We start from the raw sequence: 15,653 nt of genomic DNA, 5'->3' as shown, positions 1-15,653 counted from the left end.
CTCTCTCTCTCTCTCTCTCTCTCTCTCTCTCTCTCTCTCTCTCTCCAGCCATCACTAGAATGACTCTTGTGTCTTTGCTTATTGCTTTAGGGTTACAAAATTGCTGCATCATCTCTACTTCTCATTTGCATCCAGGCAGGAAGAAAGAATACAATGTGTCAGAAATGTCCATCCCGCTAACTTCTCTCCCACTCTCTGCTATGAAAGTCCTATCCAGAAATGAGCTAAACTGGGAAAGTCTAGCAGGGCCCAGATTCTCGTGGAGTCAGGGGTGGGAAAGTGGGCATTTTCAGACTAGCATTTTCAGACTGTCATGTCCTCAGGACTGTTAGCATAGGTGACAATTAGTACTGTGTACCCCTCTCTGAAGCTTGAGTCTGGAAGCATTGCAGGCTAACCAAAAACAAAGCAAGCCCCGTGAGACCCAAAGCATTGCCATCCATAGGATCCACAAACCACTTGGGCTCCCGGATCCTGTGTACAAGATGCTGTAGATGTTGGACCCCGATCCTCAGGGGTTAGGGCTATGCCATGGCTGATGGCATCCCCACGGAAGGGGCTGTATGACACTATCACTCTCCCACACTGCACCTGGACTGCACCCTCAGGCTGGTCACCACACAGGAAGGGCTAGGGGAGTAGAGCTTACGCTCTGCAGGCTGCTTTGTGGGGACCAGTGTTGTGTCCTCTGTAGCTGCTCAAGAGCCTAGCCACACCCAGCCCTCTTCAGTTGATGATGCCATTCCTCTAGTCTCCTTTTGCTGTCCTTCTAGAGTTTTCTAAGGGCATCTCCTCAATAAATCACTCATATACAAACTCTTTCCTTGGGCTCCCCCTCTAGGGACCCAACCTGAGGTGTCACGGAGTTTCTCAGGCAGGTTTCTCTTTATTTCTCTCTTCCAGATGTGTTCATGATGAAGTTGAGTTTCTAAAATTTCAATATCTCATAATGTTTGAAGTTTATGACTTTTTCCTTGGGCCACCTTTATAGCGGCCACGTGCAACCTTCAGGCTATTGTTGGAGATCCTGTAAGTCCTTTCCGTCCACTCCACTCATGCCCACAGATGTGTTCCCAGGATTTGGGGCAGGGCCATGTTTTACTCCAGTTACCCGTGTGGGAGTCTCCCCCCTCCCCGCCCCCAGCTCTATGGCTATCTATGCACATGTGTGCTTGTCACAGCCGGTGTCGGGAGGGCAGAGACAACCTGGGCGCGGGCCTTCACTTTCCACTTTGTCTGACTCAGGGTCTCTTTCTTGTTTGCTGCTGCACACAGTAGGGCTGCACGCACTAAGCTTAGCTAGCCCAGAAGCTTGCCCCCGGCAGCTCCTCCTCGCTCCTCCCATCTCTCCACTGGAGTTCTGGGATTTCAGATGTGCACCACCATGTTTCGCTTGACGGTGGGTTCTAGGGATCTGAACTCAGGTCTTCACTCTTACACATCAAACATTTTACCCACTGCGCTATTTCTCCAGCCTTGCAGGAGTGCCCCACCAGGCCTCAAGTCGAGGCCCTCAACATAGAGCACAATTCTTTAAAATGTTGATCTTTCTCTCTAGTGCAGGAACTCAGAGAAGCATGCATGCACATGGTGTGTGTGTGTTTGTCTGTGTGTATTTGTCTGTGTGTGTGTCTATGTGTGTCTGTGTGTCTGTGTCTGTATGTATCAGTGTGCCTGTGTGTGTGTGTGTATGTGTCTGTTGTATCTGTGTGCTTGTTTGTTTGTTTGTCTGTGTCTGTGTGTGTGTGTGTCTGTGTATGTGTATGTGTCTGTATCTGTGCTTGTCTGTATGTTTGTGTGTGTCTGTCAGTGTCTGTGTGTGTGTCTGCATGTGTGTCTGTGTGTGTGCCTATGTGTGTCTGTGTGTATGTCTGTATCTGTGCTTGTCTGTGTGTGTCTGTGTTTGTGTCTGTCTGTATCTGTGTGTGTGTCTGTGTGTCTGTTGTATCTCTGTGCTTGTCTGTGTCTGTGTGTGTCTGTATCTGTGCTTGTCTGTGTGTGTGTGTATCTGTGTGTGCCTGTCTGTGTCTCTGTGTGTGTGTCTGTGTGTGTGTCTGTGTGTGTCTGTGTGTGTATGTCTGTGTGTGTCTGTGTCTGTGTATATATGTCTGAGTGTGTCTGTGTGTGTTTCTGTGTGTGTCTGTGTGTGTGCGCACGCGTGTGTTTTCATCCTGTGGCAGTGGCAGCTGGGGTATTTATAGTTGGATCCACAGGGCTGCTCTCCCGTGCCTACAGAAAATGAGAACCTCATGTGGGGTTTGTTTTTCCTCTTGGCCATCCAGCCATCCATCTCCCTCAAAGCCTCTGCTGTAACCAGAACCCCAGCATGGCTACCATGCAGAGGTTATGTAAATTCCCATCTAGTGGAAAGGTGCCTGTTCTCCTCAGTCAGGCCACAGACCAAGCGTATGGAGGGTGGGGTGGGGGAGGGGGCTGTTGGGGAAAACTTGCAGTTGACACTGGAGGGTCAGAGGGCAGCTCTACACAGCCCTGTCCTCCTTGCAGAGTCTCCCTGGATGAACTTCATGGACTGTGGGTCTCGGGATCACCTCATGTCCCCCCAGCATGTGTGAGCCTTTAGAGAGGAAGTGACTTTTCCTCCAGCTCAAACTCACTGTGTGGCCTAGGGTGACCATCTAAGCCCTGCCCCCTAAGTGTCGTGGTTACAGGCGTGGTGTGCCACTATGCCGGGTTTCTGGAGTGCTGGGCACTGAAGCCGGGATCCTGAGCATGCTAGGCTGGTACTGAACCACAGCCCAGCCCCGTCTGTTTTCTTTTTGATGCGCTCTCAGCTCTGTTCCATTCATATTTCGCCTTTTCTATCAGACTAAAGACCACCTCCACTCAGAGGCTATGTTCTGTTTCTCTAGGTCACTTGGGCATCTGCGGTGGGGGTCGGGGGTGGTCCCTTAGGTTCCACTTTCTCTCGCGAGGTTTCAGAACTCCCAGAGCCCTCCGATTCCCGTTACATGCTGTCTGGTTCCTAGGAAGCCAGGCACTTCTGAGCATCTTCAAGATGAAGGCTCCAGGAACCTGTGGGAGCCTTTACAATTTCACTGGGTGGCTTCACCCGCACTCCCATACCATGCATCCAAGCAGATTATGGGGCAGAGTGACGGAGCACAGAAGGGCCTAGGCAGGTTCAGAAGGAGCGAGCATCAGCTTGGACGCCTACTCGGGAGCTATATACCTCCTTGCTTGTGTCACACAGATATTCAACAGACACAGGTCAAGGGCCCTAAAGACTTCTACTCCAGAACGTCCCCAACAGTTCCCGTTGTTCTTCAGAACCCACTCTGTGCTGATGCTGAGCTGGATGCTTGCCCATTCTAGGACCCCCACCTGCTTGCTTCACATCTGCAGTGGTTGTGAGCCCATTTTACAGAAAAGGAAACTGGGGTCCTGCGAGTGTAAGTGACTGACCCGGAGTCCTGTAACTAACAGTCCAGGGGGAAACCCTAAGCAAGATGAGCCTGACCCCATGACCTCCGTAGGTCCCAACCATCTCCATTTTTGATGAACTTGACCTTCAGCCTCCTGGCTTTTGCTGTGACTTAGAACTCGAAGTCTCTGGTGTTGATGGCTGTTCAGTCAGGCACTTCTGAGCAGGGTCAACTATGGACTAGCTGGTAAATTCAACTGTCTACGCTACATCCATCCTGTCGCCTTCAACTCTGTCTCCTTTCCCTGCCTCCCCCGTCCCCCTCACGCTGCTGGGAGCCTCAAGGGTTTCCAGAACGAGAGTGGAGCCAGTCATTCATTAATCTTTGTCTCGCTTCCAAGAATCTCAGCTACACAAGAATTCCTCATTGAACGGCCAGGCGTTCTTGGGGAGCGTGTGTATCACCACGACAGCGAGAGGCTCAACTCTGGGGAGCAGCCGTGATCCAGGCCAGGAAAATAAGTGTGGACTTCAGAGCCAGAAGGAAGTGGATTGGCTCCTCCTGAAGCCCCCTCTCCAGCTGCCCAACCCCTCTAACCACAGATGAGAACTACCTTTCCCCGGTCATCTGAGGGCACTAACCAACCCGGTGGTATTTTCTTCTGAGATGGAGCAGCATCTCAGAGAACTGTTCATGCCTGGGGATATGCACGTGTGTCTTGTGCGCACACAGTTGTGTTTATATCCTGGTCACTTTCTGTGTAGTTACCCATGGTATGAACAGCCCATTTATTGCATGAAGAAGTCTCTGTGAATCATTTCAGGTAGCTGTGAAATGTGAAATCCCATGAGTAGAAGTAAGTGGTGACCTGCAGGTTGCCCCTCGGTGGAGAGGTACCTCTTTTCACACACCCCAGCAGCTCAGTATGATAGTGTGAGGTAGACTGAGACCAGAGGCTCCAGGGAACAGGTTGAGTGCAGCCTTCCATTTACACCCAGGAGTCCGAGAAAGAGGATGGGTGCCAAGAGGAAGCAGGGAGGATGTGGGGGTAGAGAAAAGCAACAGGGACAAAAAGCTCTAGGAGAGTGTGGCAATTTCTTTAAAGGGACCGTTCCCTCTTTTTTTTTTTTTTTTTTTTTTTTTTTTTTTTTTTTTTTTTTTTTTTTTTTTTNTTTTTTTTGGTTTTTCGAGACAGGGTTTCTCTGTGTAGCCCTGGCTCTCCTGGAACTCACTCTGTAGACCAGGCTGGCCTCGGACTCAGAAATCTACCTGCCTCTGCCTCCCGAGTGCTGGGATTAAAGGCGTGCGCCACCACGCCCGGCTTCGTTCCCTCTTGATGATAAAAAGCAAAACTCGGGCCCGTGAGATGGCTCAGTGGGGAAAGATGCTTACTGTGAACCTGACGAGTCTTCAGGGATTGGCCTGAAGGATGTTTTCTCCCACACGGTGGGAGGACAGGACTGACCCCTGTAATTGTGTCCTCTCGAGTCAACTCCTGTACTGTTGTGAAAATACCTAGAAGCAGATGGAAACAACCTAAGTATCCCTCAACTGAAGAATGGATATAGAAGTGTATCAGGTGGTGGGTGGGTGGAGGGAGAAACTACTGGGGGAGACAACTGGAAATGGGGACATATCTCAGGGGCGAGTTGGAAACCTAGTGCAATGGAAACTCCCAGGAGTCTCCAAGGGTGACCCTAGCTAAGACTCCTAGCAATGAGAGACATAGAGCCTGAACAGGCCGGCAGAGGGATCAGGATACCAACCCGGCCATAAAGCCTTTGACTTACAATCTGTCCTGCTGGGGTAAAGAGGTGATGTAGAAATTGTGGGAGTAGCCAACCAACGACTGGTCCAGCTTGAGACGCTTCCATGAGAGGGAACCCACTCCTGACACTGCCTGGAGGGCCAGGTCACAGAGGCCGGATGCCTAGAGACTTAGGATAGAACCAAACATGACTGGCAAAAAAAAAAAAGTCAGTGAAATGATGCCTAATGATATTCTGCTATAGTCATAGATTGATGTCTCATCCAATGGTCAGCCAGCAACTGATGGAAACAGATGCAGAGACCCACAGGCAAATGTGAGGCGGAGCTCAGGGAATCCTGTAGGAGAGAGGAGGAAGGATCATAGGAGCCGGGGGGGGGGGGGGGGACCCTCTGGAGACAGCTACGGTGTACTTACATATAATAAATAAATAAATCTTTAAAAAAAAAAAAACGAATGGGGGGGGGGGGGGGGGGGGTGTGTGTGTCAAGGACACCACAAGAGAATCAACTAACCTGGGTTCACAGGGGCTCACAGAGACTGAGCCAATAATCAGGGAGCCTGCATGGGACCGACCGAGGTCTTCTGCAGCTGTGTATGTTAGTCTTCTTGTGGGACTCCCGAGAGTGGGAGCAGGGGCTTGTCTCTGGCTCTTTGGACCCCTCTTCTCCTATTGGGTTACCTTATCCCACCTTAATACAAGGGGAGGCGCCTAATCTTACTGCAACTTGATATGTGATGTTTGATTGACATCCATGGGCCTGTCATTTTTCTGAGGAGAAATTGAGGATGAGTGGATGGGGGGGCAGAGGGGAGGTTGGGGGGCACTGGGAGGAAAAGAGAAAGAGGAAGCTATAAATGGGATATAAAAAAAGCAGAACACCACTAGAAAAAACAGTTTGCAAGCCTATCTCCCTAGGGTTAGAAAGAGTCTGGGTTTTTAGTCTCTATACATTTTTATATCTCCCCTCTTGACTGTGCAGCCTAACACGAGGCAAGTAACTACCTCCATTCTTTGCTCTCTCACATCAACAGGCAACCAAGACAACGCCCCCACAACGCTCCACAGGCCGGTCTGATGGAGGCAGCTCCTCAGCTGAGGCTCCCTCTTCCCAGACGACTCTAGTGTGTGCCAAGCTGACAGAACTAAGCAGAGACACATCCCATCTCATTAGCGTGGAGATGTACACTTGTCTTTAATGAGTAGTGAAATGATATGCACACCACAAGCTCGCTTGATCGATTTGTCTGTCTCTCTACCTATCTAATTTATTATGTGTATGTGTGTGTCTACGGGTGTATGTGGGGTGGGGGTGGGCACACTTGTGGAGGTCAGAGGACAACTATATGGAGTCAGTCTCTCTTCCTTTCGGTGGATTCTGAGGAGTCATTTCGGGTTGTTTGGCTTTTATAACCAGATGGCAAGATACCTTATCCCCTGAGCCATTTCTCAGCAACCCCCCAAGAATAGCTTTAAACTAAACTTAACATATCAGTAAATGTTTGGTTTGTCTGCCTGTTTCATATATGCATAAACCCAAGGTCACATAAAAATTTCTCAGGCCAAAGGGTCAGTGTATATAAAGGGTTTAGCAGCCCAGCACTGGAAAGCCAGATAATCCTGGGGCATTGTGGTCCCCTAAATGAGGGAGCTGCAAGCCGAACCCTGCCACCCGGAGTGTGTATGGGGTAGGTGAGAGGATGTAGTAGTGATGCCACTATCATTTCTAACCACAAGGCTTTCCTTCCAGGAAGTCTTCCAAGATGGATCCTGTGTGCTAATCACTTTCCTCCCCCTCCATCCTTCTCAGGTTAGCTTGTACTAACTGAAGCTTGCCAATAGCTCCTAGTATGATCCCATGTCACGCAATGAGACCTGCTTTAGAATTAGTCAGTTGAATCCTGTCCCCCTGACTGTAAGCAGAGGACAGAGTTCTCCAAATGTGGGTATTTTAGGGCCTCTGTCACTAGAGAGCTTACTAGAATTGTCAGCTCTTGGGCCTACCTTTAATTCCTGCCCACAGCTGGGGGCAGCCCAGCAGCTTGAGCACCAGCAGGCTCTTGGAGAGTCTGGGTATCCATAGAGGCCTGAGAATCCCTGGGCTTGAGAGCCCACAGTGGAAGGGGGTGGTTGATGTCCTCCTCTGGGTTCCCACTTCTGTCAAGGTAAGAGTATTAAGTGGGGCTGGAGAGATGGCTCAGGAGGAAGACCTTGGGGATTTTCATTCTGTCTGCGTGTGCCTGTCACTCTCGGACCTGCAGGCGTCCTTCTCCCAGGCCTCTTGCTCCTAATACAGAGTGTGTTCAAGGAGATGTGCACGCTGATTACTTTAATGGCACCCCACACACACTCAGCTCACAAGAAATGGTACACACACACACACACACACACACACACACACTCACAATTCGCCCAGCCTAAGAGTTTTATGAACATAACTAACTTCACAGTGGTTTGGGAGTGAGACTGACAGTGTTTATGTTATAGCAGTGCAAACAATTTGAAAGTAGATACTAGACATCTATACTCTACAAGAGAGGATTTGGGCCAAAAGGCATGGCGTTCAGCCCTCCTCCTCCCTTCCTTCAGTGCGCGCCAGCAATTCAACAAACAAGTACCTCTGTGTATCACACTGATAGTGAGGGGTTCTTTGTTCCCACGTTCACGTCCTAAACCATGCTTCTTTTCACTTTCAAAACCTAAAGACAGCTTCTTAGCAATGAACACCCCCCCCACCACACACACACACACACACACACACACACACACACACACACTCTGGTCGTCCCTAGAGAAGAAAAGACAGCAACCATGACATCTGTCAGAACACCACTGCTATCAGCCATACTGTTTGGTAGAATGCTCTCCAGTATGGTCAGTTGGTGTATGTGTGTGTGTGTGTGTGTGTGTGTGTGTGTGTGTGTATTCCCGTGGAAGGATATCATTTTCTAAATGTTCTCCTAACCTTTATACACTTAGAAACAAGGGTCTAGGACTGGAAAGCTTTCTCAGTTGCTGAAGTGCTTACTATGCAAACACCAGGGACTGGATGTGATCGTCAGCACTCCCAGAAACCCCTGTATGTGGTAGTGCATGTTTGCAATATATATATATGGATTTACTTTCAATCAGAATGTTTAGTCTTGAGCCAGATAACTTTTGTAGTGTGTCATGGTAGGGTAGGAAGCTGTCCCGCACATTGTGAAATAACTAGTAGCATCCTTGTATACCAGAGATTATAGAACATTCTGTAGTTGTGACAGCTTAAAACATCTCCAGATATTTACCAGTGTCCACTGGGAGTGTGTGTAGGAATGGGGAGGGGAATGCGACGGAGAAACACTCCCTGCTGGGAGCCATGGCAAGCTAAATTCTTCCTATAATAAATGGGGCCTGCGGCATCTTATGCTGCCCCAGAGTTTATCTCTGCAGTGTATTTAAGATTAGGGGACAGGATGTATCCACTGATAAGAAAGATTTAGGGTGCCTGCTATCTCTGGGTTGCTCTTGACTTCCAAGAAGCAGCCTGTGTGTTGGGTGGATGGAATCCCCACAGGGCTCCACTCAAGCCCTCTGAAGACAGTCTGCTCTGTGTCCAGATCCCTTTCTGGTCCTCTTGACCCTCCTCATGCAGCAAGAAATCCCACGGGGAATGGCCTTTGGTTTGCGTTTATAAATATTCAACAACTCATTTCTAGTACCAAGTTGTTGTTGGTTTTTTTTTTTTTTTTTTTAAACCGTGTTTAACATTCTTGTCCGAGTGGAAAATTTTGTTCTTTGGAAAGCTTCTCATTCCAGATCCAGGTCAGAGTCCCCAGCAGAACTCAGAGAATGTCCTGGGGAAGTTTCACCATTGAGACTGTACACTGGTGGCCTTGATACGACTGTGGTTGGATTCTGGCCCAAGACTCCTAGGCCCACAAGACAAACAGAGAAAGAGGTTGTGCGGTTGGAGGAAGGGCTGTGGACTCTGAGATCAAAATCCTTTTATGGGGGACTGGAAAGATGGATCAGTGGTTAAGAGCAGTTACTGGTTTTCCAGAGGGACCTGAGTTCATTTTTTAGTACCCACATTGGGTGGCTCACAACAGCCTGTAACTGCAGCTCCTGTGAATCTGACACGCTCTTTTGTGACCCAGGGATTCCTGTTTACATAAGTCACAGACAGACAGACAGACATACACCTGTGATTAGTGACATTCTTGGATGTCTCCACATGATCATATTTCCATAAGACAACCAGCCTGTCGGTTTGTATGAGGTTGATTATGCTTGGTTAACGAACAACCCCCACATTCCAGGGACTTGCGACACAACAGGACATCTAATTCTTGCTCGTGCTACCTATCTCTCGTGGATGACAGCAGGGGTCTGCTCATGATATTCACTCAGGAACAGAGGCTGCTTAAACAGATGTTACTTTAAAAGTGGATGATGGTGATACCCAAGAAAATGATGGCTTGGCCTGACCTATCTAGACATGGAGGCTGGCGTAAGCTGGCTAGCCCTTCAAGAACATGTGGGAAAATTCCCAACCTCTAAAGGGAAGAGTTACAAAGTCCTCAGACACCACATTTCCTGTTCCAGTCTCACTTCTGACATGTCTGAAGGACACCTGTGGTGAAGATTAAATGAGACAATGTGTGACCTCATACTGTAAGATCATAGGTGTCCTGATAGGATAACGACAAGGGTCATGTATTGCCCTAATCTACAAGTAGATCTGCTGCTCAGTGCCCAGGAGAGAAGGTGAACAGAAATTTCTAATTTGCCAATGGAAAGCTCTATGCCTCTGAGGATTCTTGAGTTGTCAGGCTTCTCTAAAGGAGCCGAGACAATAGAATCTGCTGTTTACCCATCTGCCTTAGTTAGGGCTTTACTGCTGTGAACAGACACCATGACCAAGGCAGCGCTTATAAGAGCAACATTTAATTGAGGCTGGCTTACAGGTTCAGAGGTTCAGTCCATTATCATCAAAGTGGGAACATGGCAGCATCCAGGCAAGCACGGTACAGGAGGAGCTGAGAGTTCTACATCTTCATCTGAAGGCTGCAAGCAGAATACTGGCTTCCAGGCAGCTAGGATGAGGGCTTTAATGCCCACACCCTCAGTGACATACCTACTCCAACAGGGCCACACCCTGGGCTGAGCATATACAAGCCATTGCACAATCTGTCTAGATTTGCTTAATAAAATCAGCCTACACAGTGGTGGCTGACTGGAGACCCATAGATGGCTATATCAAAGCTCTGGTAGCCTGCCTTATCCCAAATCTTCCAGTTAGAATGCCGACCCAGTGTAAAACATCCCCTCATAGCAACATCTGGACCGGTGTTTGACCCACATCTGGCCCTATGCATAGCCAAATTGACACACAAAATGAACCATCACAATTTCCAACTTCTACTCTTACTTTTTGGGGGCAGAATTAGTCATATGGCTGGACTCAGCTACAAATTAGTCAGGACGTTCTGTCAGCTTTGTGCCTGAACCAAGACTTTTTGACTAAGTACCAGTCACCAGCATAGACAACTGAACACATTTTGTTATGTGGGGATGAGGGGACATATCCAACCGCGGTCTGCTGTGGGATCACCTTCAGCACTTTCTGCTAAGCCAATGTGGAAATCAGCCGGGACTTAGATGTGTGTGCCCACGTCTTAGGGAGAGCTGTAGATGGGGATCTGTGAGTCTGTGGTCTGTTCTCCTGGGGGAACAAACACAAATACTGTTATTGAAACCTTCCTCTGCTTTCTATTTGTTAGTTTTTAAATGTGTATGTATGGGTATGTGCATGTATGCACGCATACATTTCGCATGCCGGTGGAGGGCAGATGTTAAGGCATCTTCCTTAAACTTCTTCCAACTTTTTTTTTTTTTTTTGAGACAGAGTGTTTCAGTGAACTTGAGCATATCCATTCTGCTAGACTAACCAGCCAGTGAGCTCTAAGCATCCTCCGGTCTCTGCCTCCTCAGCACTAGAAATACAGACACAGTTGCCTTATGTAGCTCATATGTGTGACCAGGGGAATTTGAACCCAGGTCCTCATGCTTTGTGGGGCAAGCATGTAGTTTACTGATCTGGGTCCTCAGGCCTGTCACTGTTCTTTGCTTTATCCCATGTTTTCTCTATCTGGTGCTGCATTTGGAATCCTCTGTACCACTTCTGCCACTGAAGAACCTCCTGCAAATTGATGGAGTTCCGTGGCTCCCTTTTTAATATTGTCCCAGTCCGTTGTGTCCTTTTTGGATTCAGGGCCAGCTGTCCTTTGGCCACCATCTCATTCAGAGTTTTTGACAAGTCCCTTCCCAGTCTGGGCTCTGGCTTTCCTGGCTCTCTTGAGTGGAGCCGATGCGCTACATTCTCGGAAGTCCCTTCTGATGCTGGCTGGCATCCTGTGTACAGTTGCTCCACACCCTCTCCCAGTGGCAACGTTGTGCACAACTGCCTGCTTGGGTCCAGCTGGAGTTTGGTGACAAAATTTTCCTGCAGGAGGCTTGAAAGATCCTTCTGGGCCCTGTAGCAGGCACTAGCAAAGAGATTCTGTGCTACATATCAGCTGGGAAACATCATCCCAGCCTGATGGACTTCTGCCTGGCTAAAAGGGAAGCTGACAGCCAAGCTGGGGAGGCATGTAGAGGGCAGGGGCCAGGGACCAGAACAGCTTGGTCCAGCTACAAACAAGGGCAGAGAGCCTAGTCAGCTCTTTGAAGTGCTCTAGCTAAACCAAAGGCCAAAGTCCAAGGACGCAGACACTGTATCCACCCCTATAACATTTGTATCTGTCAGTTCTGACACCTTTCTAGACAGCCTGTTAGGAAGTTCAAAAGAGTAGCTATATGAGTAACTTCCGAAAATATATACACGTTCAAATACTAACAATGACTACTACTATTATTAGCACTTATCATTAGTAGTAGTAGTAATATTAGTATTACTATTATTACCATCATATTTGCATTATGCCACAAATTCCTGGTGCTAGATAGATGTCTGGAATAGAAGAGTGCATAGACATGAAATTAATTAGAATCGAGAGTGATGTCAGTTGTAACAGCAAACTCTGGATGTTGCCTTCACCAGTGCAAGTTGCTATAATAAATTGCCAGAGTGGTGACCTTAACAAGCATGTGTGGAAGTCCAAGTGGCAGGGGGCTGCTGATCTGATATCTGGTGAGGGTTGGTTTTCCAGTTCACTGGCAGCTGTCTTCATACTGTGTCCTTACATGGTGCAAAGCGTGCAGTAACTCTCTGAGATCTCTCTTCTGGGGACATTAATTCCATCTGTGATGGCTCAGCCTTTGAGAGCCACTCTCCCCCCCCCCACCCCCAAGGCCTTGTCTCTGAGTGAAATCATATTGTGCACTAAGCTGAATTTGAGGAAGCCACAGACATTCAGACCACAGTGCAGGGCAAAGCCTGGGGTACTGCAGAGGGGAACAGTTGGTTCCTTGAAGTGGGCAGAAGGCTCTATCATGGCTGGGATTATCCAGCCTGGTTTTGAAATTGCCCAGGTTCTTGGAGGAAGAGGACTGAGTAACCCTGGCTTGAGATCTCTGATCCTCAGATCTTATTGCTGAGTGGGGTGTAAAGGAAAGCTGGGAGTGGGGTGGGGTGGGGTGGGGTGTAGGTAAGATGTTGATGAAGGGTCTCAAACAGCTTAAAGAATTTAGAAAACTGAAATTTTAAATTAGTAAGTTGATATATTTTTTTTTAATAAAAGCTTTTCATTTCTATGTTGTTTGAAAGCAAATGTGCTTGTTTTAATTTTATTTAAAACCTGCCTCTAGAGGTGGTAGAGAGCTGCTTCAGTGCTGCTGTGTGCTGCCCTTGCACGGGACCTAAGTTTGGTTTACAGTAGCCTTGCAGGGTGGTTCACAATCACCTCTAAGTCCGGTTCTAAGGGAATCAGATGCCCTCTTTTGGCCTTTGTGGGAACTGCACTCAAGAACAGCCAGGCACATACACATGCAAACAGAGAAGGAGGAGGGAGGAGGGAGGGAGAGAGAGAGAGGGAGGGAGGGAGGGAGGGAGAGAGGGAGGAAGGGAGGGAGAGAGAGGGAGTGAAGGAGAGAAGGAGGGAGGGAGGGAAGGAGGGAGAGAGAGAGAGAGAGAGAGAGAGAGAGCGCACTTTTTTACAAAAGCCTGGAAACTTCCTTTCACTTAGAATTTACAGTCTGCCTCCGTCTTCTCTGCCTGATCTTTGCATTGTTTGAGATGCCTGGACAGGAGAAATGAGGTGAAACTTAAACTTTTAGGGTTTTTCCTCTTTATAAAGAATAACTTCCCCTTATCCAACGTAGGTCAGGCAGACTATTACAAAGAAGGGGGACAAACTAAAACAAATTAAAGCCAGTTCCATCTTCCATACAGGGTAGGTTTGACTACTGGAGGGTGGGGCTTTTCCTTCCAGTGGGCCTTGGAAAGCAGCCCCCTGCGTTGAAGGTCACGTGTTCTGACACTTAAACTAATCCTAGTGTCCAAGAGGATGAAAGGCTGATCCCCAATCCAGTCTAATCTGGACCTTGCCACTCATTATCCAAGAGACAGCAATTCACTCTGCTGGGAGTCACAGCAACAGTTCCTACCTTCCTGCACACAGTGAGCCACTTGGGTTTGCTCTGGGCTATCGCTTTGCTCTCTAAGTAGGTCCAGCCCTACACTAAAGCTGGCCTTGAGAAAGGGATCTTCCACCTCCAAGTCCTGTAGAATGGAGGGCCCATAAGCTTCTCACCCTAGGGACCAGGCTCCTCTCCAGTGTGTGTGTGTGTGTGTGTGTGTGTGTGTGTGTGTGTGTGTGTGTGGAAGGGCCAGTGCTGCTTCAGCACTTCCCCCTGAAGGACGCTGTCTCATCTTCCCTCACTCTTTCTCACCTTTCTTCTTTCCCACTTTCCCTCCTTCTCATTTCTTTCCCAGTCCTTCCTTCCTTTCCCTCCCTCCCCCACTTTTCTGATTTCCCCTCCCCCTCTTCCTTTATTCCTTGTGTCTTGCTCATCCAGAACATTTCAGGGAGTCTGTCTCTTTAAGAGAGGCAGCTAAGATCTCTGCACCCTGGGATTCTGATAGCCAGTCCTGCTTCTCCTGCTGAGTTCTGCTGGGTTGCAACTGGGATCCTCCTGAGCTCAATTGGGGTCCAGAATGTCTAGAGGAAAAAGTCCTCCCTTCCAATGATCTGCACACCCCCAGGAGTCCGTGGCCCCCAGGACTCCCTGCCTGAAACCTCTTAGTAGCTGGGCCTTGGCTTTGGGCCATGGGAGGCTCCTGGTTGATGTTTGAGGTCTGGACCTCAGAAAAGGAAGTTGGAAAGTAGCTGGATGTGTTCCGGTGAGTGTGAAAGAAACTTACTGCCCCATGTCCCTCCGTCGACTGTGGATTTCAGAGTGCAGATCTGGGGTTTGTTGCCCTGATTCTTGATGGCAGACTGGGATGGGCAGATGTGACGGGGGGGGGGGGCTGGGATTCCCTTGCATGCGGGGATAACCTCAGCTCCCCTCCCAGCTGTCATTCTTGAGGCATGAAGTTGAAGTTTGCCATCTGGATCAAGCTGGAGCCAGTCTGAAGACTGGTGATCAGGAGGGGCGGATGGCAGCCCTTACTCCTTCAAAATAAAGTGTAGCCAGTGTGGACTCTGGGGTACTTTGTGAAAATGCCCTAGAGGGGTATGGTCTCTAGACCCTGGGCAAAGAGCAGAACCATGTGGATCTGATATCCAGTGAAAGTTGTCTATCTCAGCAGGGGATTAGAGCCAAGCCCTCTTCCTCCTGGGCAAGGGGACAGGGACAGACCAGGCTTGCTCCCTAAGTCCATGTTGTCCTCTTGGACTGAAGAAAGCTGTCCCTGGACCACAGCACACAGTGCCATAGTGGGAGGTGTCAGATCTGCCAAGGGCAGGGAAGAATGGAGAGCCTGTTACTGTGCAAGCCTGGGAACATGGCCTCAGGCGGAGGCCCCGGTCACCAGAGTTGGCATGGGAACACATGGGCAAAAGGTCCAGGTCCATGCTGGGAGAACGGGACTGAGCCAGCACCCCATAGTGCAGAGCAAATGGTCCTCTAACCCCATTTCCTGGGGCATGCGCACAGGTGAAGCTGACCTCAGATGCCTGGGTATACCTATGCACGCATGCTTGAGGAAGCCCGAGTCCTTGGGCCTCCAGTGAACAAGGCAGAACTCAGTGGCAACTTCTGCTCTTCCAAGATCAGGGCTTCTACTTCAGGAAAGCCCTTTGCTGAAATCTAAGCTCTTCTTTGGGCCAGAGTCTGAACAGGGGGTTTGCTGAAGCAGAAGACGCCAGGAAGCAATCTAGATGTTGGGTAGATCTGGGTTTCTATTGGGGGTGGGGAGGATAAGGCTGTCTCCACAGAGTCACAGTGGTCACTACCACTTATTGTGTACCTTGAAGGCATTGGTGACTATGCCAAGGGCTTATCTACTCTTTAGATGCTATAGGAATTTGTGTGTGTGTGTGGTGTGTGTGTGTGTGTGTGTGTGTGTGTGTGT

At 49.0% G+C, this 15,653-nt stretch overlaps 1 protein-coding gene across 6 annotated transcripts in view; it reads left to right on the top strand.

Annotated features, from left to right (window-relative positions):
- Window positions 1–15,653, top strand: part of Daam2 (dishevelled associated activator of morphogenesis 2) — a 112,472-nt gene that overhangs the window by 22,317 nt on the left and 74,502 nt on the right. Inside the window, exon 1 of one of the 6 annotated variants that reach the window (XM_029531235.1) lies at window positions 14,251–14,477. The exons of the other annotated variants lie outside the window; for them this stretch is intronic. The gene's annotated coding sequence lies outside the window, so the exon portion shown is untranslated. Of the gene's footprint in view, window positions 1–14,250; window positions 14,478–15,653 lie in introns of those variants that run through there. 6 annotated transcript variants of the gene reach the window in all.

Source organism: Mus pahari, chromosome 18, assembly GCF_900095145.1.
Source record: "Mus pahari chromosome 18, PAHARI_EIJ_v1.1, whole genome shotgun sequence".
Lineage (NCBI taxonomy): Eukaryota > Metazoa > Chordata > Mammalia > Rodentia > Muridae > Mus > Mus pahari.
Note: the sequence above shows the minus strand (reverse complement) of the source record. Positions and strands in the feature narration are given on the sequence as shown.